Source organism: Mastomys coucha, unplaced genomic scaffold (assembly GCF_008632895.1).
Source record: "Mastomys coucha isolate ucsf_1 unplaced genomic scaffold, UCSF_Mcou_1 pScaffold7, whole genome shotgun sequence".
NCBI classification, from domain to species: Eukaryota; Metazoa; Chordata; class Mammalia; order Rodentia; family Muridae; genus Mastomys; species Mastomys coucha.
Window position 1 is genome coordinate 44,930,955 of NW_022196913.1, and position 10,576 is coordinate 44,941,530.

Genomic DNA, 10,576 nt, shown 5'->3' on the forward strand with positions numbered 1-10,576 from the left:
TTTGCTTTTTCAGAGAAATCTAGCAGCCCAGAGAGGCTGGGAGGGTGGACCTCTGGAGGAGAACACTTGCTTTACTTAACAGAAAATGATGGCATACCAGCCAAGAGGATAGGCACAGAGATGTCTACGTTAGAGATGTTTAGAAGGCTACTAGACCTTGCTCTTTAAGACATACCCTCCTCATTCCCTAATAATGAAAGTGGTTCTTGCCTTAAATTGACCCATTTGTTCAAATATCAATGTGTTGTGAAACCCAATATCAATGTGTTGTGAAACCTTTCTTGCCCCAGGAGAGACTACCTGTGAGTCTATCTCCTATCAATTACATGAAAACCCAGGACAGAGCCCTAAGCTAATCCCTTAGTGCTGAAACTTCTCACCCTCTTCAGAGTTATCTGTCCTAAAATTGCCCCTCTGCTCCAAATTTCTAGGCTATTTCCTTCCACATTATGAAATACCAACTACATTAGCACACTTATCAAATCTAACTTTTTCAGAACAGTAAGTGGTTTTAACTAAAGTTTAAAATTCTTTTTCTGAATGTTAGAGCCTATCTTCAGGGACCATACAGAAATAGATATTTAACGCCTTCCCTCTTGATGTGTTCCCTGCCCCAGCATTGTTACTTAGAGCTTACCACAGAGCTATGCTTTGACTAACACAGGTAAGCCCTTTCCTTAGATTTCCATGAACTGTGTCTACTCAGCAAGCCTAAAGCGGTATCCGGGACACGCTCTTCAAACAAACACAAACTCTGTACTGGGTGCTGTGCAGGCAACAGGGACTCCATGAATGGCCTTCTGGTTCCTGGGCCCTCTGCCTTCCTCTGTCACTCTTCTCCTCTCATCAAGATGTCCCCTCTACCCACACTAGTCTCCAGTTGCTCAAGCAAAGGCATTCCAACCCCAGGGACTTGGAGTTTCATTCCCTTTAGGCAGAAATGCCCTACCCTAAGATAAGCCTCTTTCCCTGAAAGCCGTCAGGGCTCCTACCATCTAATGAGCTCACAGTGAGAACTTCCCCGCTCACAGAGAGAGTGCGGTAGCCTCTACCCCACAGTCTGCCTCTGCCTTTTTTGCCCTGTTTGATTTTTTTTTCCTCCCCGGCACTTTCAAAATATCTGAAGTTGACGAGTTTCATTTATTTGTTGTGACACTGCTGCCTATAAAATCAATGGGGACAAATATGGCACAGGTTTCATTCACTACGGTAGCTACAGGACTTGGATCGACACATAAAGGAGTCAACTAACAGTTAAATGGAGGCATGAATAGGAATGAGAAGCCACTCGAGGCAAAACAAGCCATTGCGACGGGTGCTGAGTAGGATTTAAGGGTAGACATGTCATCCTCTCTCAGAAGTCATGTGCAGGCACACAAAAGCACCTAAGCACTCTTGTGAAAGTCAACTTTTTTTTCCCTGAGGTCACTGAGGTGTCCCATGAAGTATTCGAAACCTTAGGCCTTTCCAGATAAAGCCTGATGATGTAACTCGATTATAATGTGGCTGCCTGAGTTGAGGCATCAATGATATGCCTGCAATGTAACTGTGGGCCTGGTTGCTAAACGACTGGTTGACAATATGGTGAAATAACCGGTTGTCCCAGATATGAGAAGGCCATAGCCCCTGGGACAGGCCTTGTTGATAAGAATGGATCAGGCCCAGCTGCTTGCCTTCTGCAGCCTTCTGGATATTTCCCTATGGGAGCTGTGAGCAATAGTGCAAGAAGCCACCTGCCCCCTGCCAGAATAGACACCTAGAAATGTACCTCTACTCCCACTGGGCACTAAAGGACTCGACTTACTGCAGGGTCTTCTTGTACCCAACCGTCATGAAAAGTAGCAATAAAGCCCTATATATAACGCCCTTAACAAGCAGCATGGTAACACCTTCCCTGCCTTTCTCCTGAGCTGAGACCACAGATGGGTTTTATCCTGACCATGCAGATGTTCTCTTCTCTCAAGAGAATAGAAGTTAGATTCATTTCTGATTCTGAAACTGGAAGTCAACACTTCATCTAACCAAAGACCATCATCCCAGTGTCCATGACCTCAAAATAAGGACACGAAGTACTTGGAGGAGGCAGGAGGCTGCCATCCATGGCCGGGGAAGGGTAGGCTGCACATACTGTTCAAAGATAGACCACCTGACTTTGGTTGGCTTTGCTTTGCTTTGCTTTTGGTCTGGTTTGTTAAGTAGCCCAGACTCCAGTGATCCCATCTCAGCCTCCATCTATCAAGCGCTGGGATCACAGGTTTGAGCCACCTTACCTAGCACCATGTTCAAAGACTGTAGAAGATGAACAAATAAAGTATGTAGCTAATCCCAGTTCTACATGGCCCACCCCACACCCCCGTACTTCCTGAAAATCACTGGAACCCACACAGGTTCCAGAGAGAACCTGAGGGTTTGGTGGTGATTTAATGAATGAGATGTTATATTGACTGGTGGAGAAGTCAAAACAAAATTGTATAATAGAGACATTAGTTCTATAGGGAGCTGTCCCCCTCCAAAGAAGGAAAAGGAAAGCCTTGGGTCCAGGAAAACCTGTACACTGGCCTCTTCCTCAAAGGTCACAGATGTGTGTTTGGTGAAGAATATAATTTTTATGCCCATGGATATAAGTATAGGTGAACATATAGGTGCAAAAGCCAACCTCGAGTATTATCCTCCAAAATACCATCTACCTCTGTTGAGACAGGATCCCTCACTGACCTTGAGATCACCAACTCTATGAAACTGACTAGAGAGTCCCAGTAATTCCCCTGTTTCCATCTCTCCAGAGCTAGTATTTCAAGCATACTGCCATACCCATCATTTTTATATGGTTTGTGGGGTGGAACTGAAGTCTTCATGTTTATGAAGCAAGCACTTTCCACACTGAGTTGTGTCTCCATCTCAAATGAAAAATATTTTGAGTATGGTACCAGTCATTGTCATTTTAAAACAAGCTCTGGCTTCTTAAATATTCTGGAACTCTTCTGCTACTTTCTATTCTCTGACCCTGACAAAGAGGGTATTCTCGGGGACTGTGACATTGAAGTTATAGAAGGATATAAACATGATCATGAAGATTAGCGATGGGACACAACTCAGTAGCAGATCAGGTGCTTAGCAATCTCAAGCACCAAGAAAGTAGAAGGTAGAGAGAGGGGAGGAGGGAGAAAAAGGAAGGAGCAGGGTGGGAGCAAAAGAGAAGGAGAAGGAAAAGAAAAAAGGAAGGAAAGATGAAGGTGGGAGAAGTAGAAAAAAAAAGAAGGGAGAAACGGGGAAATGTTCTTTGGTAAGATTTTCTTTTTATTATGCTTACCTATGTGTACACATGTAAATCTGTGTGTTAGTATGTGCAGGTGAGTGCTAGTGTCTCCAGATCCCCTGAAGCTGGAGTTATAAACAATTGTCAGTCACACGATGTGGGTTCTAGAAATCAGCCTCTGGTTCTTTGGGAAAGCAGTATGTGATCTTAACCAGAGTCCTCTCTAACCCAACTCTGTTCTCGCACACTCCCGATTCATAAGAATATGGGCCACTGAGCCTGTGTGTGTGTGTGTGTGTGTGTGTGTGTGTTACTGTGCCCCAACAGGGAATAGAGCCTCAGTCTTTGGGTCACCACCACACACCAGAATAAAGCTAATACCCTGTGGGCATAAAATGTGGGGAAAGAAGGAAGTGACAGGGGGCAAAGGGTCTCCCTTCCAACTGAGATAACTTCATAGGCAGAGTAATTATGGCTTTCCATCTCCCTCAGGGTACCCAAGACAGACTCCTGCAATTATAGCCCACCACCATTCCATAAGCAAAGCCACACTGAAACACAAACTCCATCCATTTGCTTGTTGTCCATGATGTGTATGTGCTTTGAAAGTGGAGTTCTGTAGCTTTGACTCACATTGCACATCCCCCAAAGCTAGTTAAACTATCTGGCCCTTTCCAGGAAATTTGCCAGCTTCTAGTTTCAAACATGGCAGGGAACTCACCAAACCCAAACTGTTCTTTGTGTCAGAGGGTAAAATTGTTCCAGAGTTTCCAGCAGTTCCCTGACTGACCCTTCTACCTTATTGAATATGCTTATAATTCTCAAATCTACTTTATTAGGAGTGGTACTGGAAAGCTGTGCCCTTTGACATGGGGTGGTGGACATGAGGAAGCTATGAATACCACCTTTGTAGATATGAAATGTAGTACAAATGTGTTTGAAGAAAAGTTGCTTCCAGTAGGTATGGTGGTGCACACCTGTGATCCCAGCACAACAGAGGCAGACCAGAGAGGCAGAGGCAGGTAGATTTCTGTGAACCAGGACAGCCTGGTCTACATAGTGGGTTTCAGGTTATCTAGGACTACACATTGAGACCCTGTATCAAGGAAAGAAAGAAAAAGGAGGGGGGAATGTTCTCCTATACTCTTCCATAAGTACAGAAATTCTTTTGTTTGTCTGTTTCAATATCCTGTGGGGGGTTTTTTTTGTTTGTTTTTGTTTTTGTTTTTGTTTTTGTTTTTTCAAGACAGGGTTTCTCTGTATAGCCCTAGCTGTCCTGGAACTCACTCTGTAGACCAGGCTGGCCTTGAACTCAGAAATCCACCTGCCTCTGTCTCCCAAGTGCTGGGATTAAAGGCATGCGCCACCACTGCCCGGCTTATCCTGTGTGTTTTAACAGTCACAATAATCATCATGACTTTGGATGATGGAATTGTCCTGCAACACAAATAACTGACATTTGCTGAGCTTGTTACTATAGATTCACTACTCTGTCTCTACCTCATAAAAGCATTATGGAAATGGCTCCAGTGAAATCCCATGATAACCAGAGAAATGACACTCTTCACCATTCTGTAGATGAGCAAACCAATAGGAAGAGGCTACACTCACTTGCTATATGTTAGTATAACAAAATACACTAAGCTAGATGCTTAGGAAAAGAGGTTTGTTCAGTTCACAGTTTGGGAGGCTGGCAGTCCATGATTGGAAAATGTCAATGGTTCAGTCTCTGGTTAGAGCTTCATGGCAGACTTCATGATGCAGGGAGCATGAGGGAAAGACAGAGCTCACAATGCTGCAGGGACTGGATCCCACAGTCTTTCAAATGCTGTGCCTCCAAGTAGCAGAAGGGCCTCTGTTAGGCCACCTCCTTCTAAAGGTTCCACTGTTCTGCATTGTCCCAATGAAGGTCCAACTTTTAACACAAGAGCCCTTGGGAGGGAAAGCTATGTGCAAACTATAGCAAGGGCATAAATAATTTCATCATGCCCAGATAAACTAAATAGAGAACCAGGCTCCTACCACTGAGCCCTGCCTTTAACTGCAGCATTATGGTTCTAGTCACCTCAAGAAAATGTGAAAGGCTGAGGGTGTAATTCAGTGGTAGAGTTCATGCTAAGCCTGGAGGAGCCCCTAGGTTTATCTCAGTGCTCTGCCCCAACCCAAAGAGAAAATATAACAACAACCAACTTAACCAAAATTCTAATTAAGTAGTAAAATGTCCATGTGGCATTCAATATTTAACTATCTACTGAAAACTAATGTGCAAGGTCAGTATTTACTCTTTACATCAATTAATCTGAATTTTTTAAAAATAAGTATTATCCATGAGACTGAATAAAAAACAAAAACAGTACATTTTAATAATTTTTGAAGTCTGCTGGATCTATCTCCGACGTTCATCTATTTGCCCTGGTGGGGAATGTTTCCGAGTTACCTGCCCAAGCTCAAAGACTAGAAATTTCCTTATTACATCTGAAGAACACGCAGGGCAAGAAAGCAAGGCAAGCAGAACTCTTCCATCTTTCATTCAATTATATTCATGAAGGCAACTGCAAACCCTTCAAGGTTCGTAGGAACAAAGCCTCCACATCCCATCTTTCAATCCTTGCATGTCACTCTCTGCTGACTAATCAAGTGACTCTAAGCCCCTATCTATTACTCAAGTCCCTATCTATCTATTACTTATATGAGTCAACAGTATAGCGCACTGACATACTACAGATTACAAATTTGAAAGAGAAGGTTCTGGAAGACCTTTAGGGGGTTACAGAAGGATCGCCTTATGGTTTTCCTTTGATTTTGGTTTATTCTTTAGAAAGAATATCACTCTGTAGCCCAGGATACCCTATAACTCAAAGTATAGCCCAGGCTATACTTTTAAAAACATGGGGGGGGGGGGTTGCTATTGTTTTTTTTTTGTTTTGGTTTGGTTTTGGTTTTGGTTTTTTTTGGTGTTTACAATAGAAACTAGACCCAGGTGTGGAAGTATATGCCAGTAATCTCTGCAGTTTGGTAGCTGAGGCAGGAGGACCATGAGGTCAAGAATAAGCTAGGCTACAGAGAAAGACACTGAAAACAAAAACCTAAAAATAAGTAAACTACTAGAGACTTCCACTTTCAAGCATGTAAAGGCTTGTGCCTTGCCTCTATCCTGGGATGCGCTGGGGTGGGATGGGAGACCCTAGCAAACTGGAAACCAACAACTCTATCACAATCTGTCAGAGAAGTGAAGTCACAGGCTAAACCTCTGAGCCCAATATGCGACCGATATGAGCTCTGAGCCAATAGGGACCAATTTGCAGATACATAGCATGCAATTCGCTAAGATAGGAACCCCTTGAACTAGCGCTGGGAGAGGAAACCAGAGCAAGCACCACTGAGGGGCTGCAGGCCGTTCCTATGAATCTCAGTCCTGAAGGTCCTTGTACCTGGGTAAATCTGACCTGAGGACTGGCCAGACCACACTGTGGACCAGTGGAGTTTCCAGCCATTGTGAGATGTGGAAGGGGCCATTCTGCTGTCTTCCACTTCCGGCTTCATCACAGCCCAGCCTCCTGGAGTTGAGTCAATGAGGAAACCACCAGAAAGAAGAGATCTGCCAATTCCTACGCCACTCCAGCCTTTGCATCTAATCCCCCTCTAGTCCCATAATTGTCCTCCTTGGGAATAATTACAGGAGCCTGGCCAAAGTTGTTGAGAGGCTGGGGACTTCCGTTCCACAAATCTCTATTGGGGGCTAGAGGTCCTGGCTGCAACTGAGCAACAAGCTAAAGGAGCTGCTTGCTTCATGAAGATGAATGCATTTGTACCCTCTTCCATGGAGGTTGCTGACAAGCACAGGGACGATCTGCCCTTCTTTACATATGTATGCTGTTCTCCTTCAGTGCCCTCCCTAGACCAGCAATATCTTAGGACTTCAGCACTGGAATGGGACAGAGACACCACCTCATTGGGTGAGACTGAATCTCACCCAATCTCACCCTGAATCTCTTACAAGGCTTATCCACAATGTGGGGAGGCAGGGTGGGAGCAGAGCAAATCAAAGCTTGCTGATGCAAGCTCTGGTTTGAACTGGGTAAAGCACGGGAACTAAATTAGCCTTCTCTAAATTGCTAATATTCATCCGCTGCAGTATTTCCATGGAACCTAAGACTCTTGGTTGATCGGCACACTCACTGCTGTATTCTGAACTACCAGGAAAAAGAAGCTGCTAATTAAACCATGACATCTTTCAGATGAAGACATCTTTCAAAGACGTTAACATGTAAGTCTAAGAGTCAAGAAAACTAGGCTGATATCAGGTACTCTGTGTACCTAATCTACCTAATTATATTTCATTCTCAAAACAAAATGTCTGAGATGGTAATATCAGTTAGTGAAAGATGTGGAATTTCATGGGCTAAGTAAGTTGTAGTGAATGTGCAATTCAGCAGCTCTCTCCTCTCACACCTAGAGTCTTTCTCTCACAAGAACAATAAATGCAATGGCCTCCACCAGGGAATATATATAAGGACGGATTTCAAGATAGGCCCAAAGTTTGTGCAGGAGAAAAGGCAAATGCACGCCCTTCCTCCTTGGAAGGGTGGAACGTTCTCAACAGCAGACACATTTCTAGGATTTATAGTTTCTTTATTCTAGTCTCATATCTTTTGGGGCTGGAGAGATGGCTCTGTGGTTAAGAGCACTGACTGCTCTTCCAGAGGTCCTGAGTTCAATTCCCAACAACCACATGGTGGCTCACAACCATCTGTGATGGGATCCACTGCCCTCTTCTGGTGTGTGTCTGAAGATAGCTACAGTGTACTCATATAAACATAAATAAATAAATAATATTTTAAAAGAAATATTTCATTTATCTTTTAAATAGATGATGTATGCACAGGCTGCGACATTCAGAGGTAACTCTCCCCCTACTGTCTACTTTTTTGTGTTTAAAAAAATTATAGCCAAAAATGTTTTTTAAAGAAATTAGAAAACCATGCTGGAGACTATAAATCTATGTACTCAGGAGGCAGGAGGATTGCAAGTTTAAAAACCAGCCTGTGCTATAGATTGAGTGGAATGTCATTTGTACCACATAGAAAGTCTGCTTCTTACACCTGCATGCACATGATTGGAGGGTGACTTGGTACAACTTTTTTCAGCATATCTATGTTTTGACTGCATTGCCATGTGGGGTTATTTGCAGAATTCTCCTGTGGTCATACACTGTTCAAATTTTCTGACATGGGAGCCTTTCGATTTTAGATATTCAGATTATGAATGTTTAAATTCTGAGATGTATCTCAATCCTAAAATACACCTGGAGAACACTGTATTACAGCAGAGAAGGTGGCTGACAGAAGAAAGTGTTCAGTCAAATTCTTAGGACAGACCAGGTGGCTCAGAGGCTAAAAGTCCTTGTCATGCAGTCCTGATGACCTGAGTTCAACGCCCAGAACCCACCCACATAAAGGTGGACAGAGAGAACCAACTCCACAAAGTTGTCCTTTGAGCTTCATATGCACAGCATAGCACACACACCCTTACACACACAATAATAATAATAATAATAATAATAATATATTAAAGGTTGATTTTATTCATTTTATTAAAAATTGATTTCTTTACATATGTCCTGATTATGGTTTCCTTTCCCTCTATTTTTGCCAGCTCTTCCCCACCTCCCCTCCCATCCTGACCTATCTCCTTTTTTGTCTCTAATTAGAAAACAGGCTTCTAGGGGATAATATAATATAATGTGATAAGACAAAGACTAACACATCAAACTAAGACAAAATAAACAAACAGAAGGAGAAGTCCCCAAGAAAAAGCACAAGAAACAGAGACCCACTCGTTGGTATACACAGGATCTCATGAAAGAACTAAACTGGAAGCCATAACATATACACAAAAGACTTGTAGGGTAAAAAGAAAAAATGATAAAAGATAGAGATCAATAAAATTAAAAGTACAGGATAAAATAAAATTAAAAAGGAAGATCTCTGATACAACATTATGGGATAGGGAACCTCTATAAAGATGCTGTTGATCTCTCGGCCGTCTATTGCTGGACATGCAGCTTACCCTTAAGGGAGGTTCATTTCTCTCAGCCATCTACTGCTGGACATACAGCTCACCCTTTAGGGTGGTTCATTTCTCCAGTGAGAGACTCCCTTTGAGAAAACTAAATTTTCATTTGCAAGTAGTTATCTCCTTTCAGCTCTAGGACCCCATCTGGGGCAGATTTCTTCATATATTTTGCATGTTAGCCCTCTATCAACTGTGTAGTTGGGGGACTGGAGAGATGGCTCAATGGTTAAGAGCACTGACTGCTCTTCCAGAGGTCCTGAGTTCAATTCCAAGCAACCGCATAGTGGCTCACAACCATCTGTAATGGAGTCCGCTGCACTATACTGGTGCGTCTGAAGATAGCTTCAGTGTACTCATATAAATAAATAAATATAAATAAATAAATCTTTTAAAAACAAAAAACAAATGTGTAGTTGGTAAGGATCTTTAACCATTCTGTTGGCTGCCCCATTGTCCAAATGATGGTCTCCTTTGCCTCACACGACTGTTTCAGTTTCATGAGTTCTCATTTACCACTTGTTGATGTTAGTGCTGACCGTACTCTGTTCAGAAAGTCTTCTTGTGTGCCAATGAGCTCAAGACATATTTTCTCTATCAGGTTCAGTGTAGCAGGTTTTATGTTGAGGTCTTTGATCCATTTAGAGTTGAGTTTGTGCAAGGTAATAAATATGTATCTATTTGAATTCTTCTACAAGCCCCCATTCAATTTGAAGCACCATTTGTTGAAGACACAGTCTTTTTTATTCAGTGTGTATTTGCTGGCTTCTTTATCAAAAAATCGACTGCCCATAGGTGTAACAGTGAGTACCTTAACATTGGAATGAGATGAGAAAGAAAAATGCATTTGCAAAGACTAGAAATATGCCAGATGTTGTGTGCACCTGTGACTCCAGCACGGAAGCAGGAAACACAAGAGTCTCAAGCTGGCTAAGGTGCAAGAGAAGGTGGGAAGGACGGGGGACTGGGATGAAAGAATGAGGAACAGGGAAGGGAACAAATACCAAAGTCTTCAGAAGGGCCTTTAAGGAACTGGACAGAGCCGTGTGTGCGTGATGTTGTATGATGCCAGCATCTCTCCAGGCAAGCCACCTTTTTAATTTAGGAACTCTCTGTACCTTTTGGATGTTTTTGAGTCTTCTGATGAAATGCAAAACTGACTCACTTATCCTCACAGAGAAGGGCTAGCCGAGTGCAACTCCTGGAGTGTGTGTGTGTGTGTGTGTGTGTGTGTGTGTGTGTGTGTGT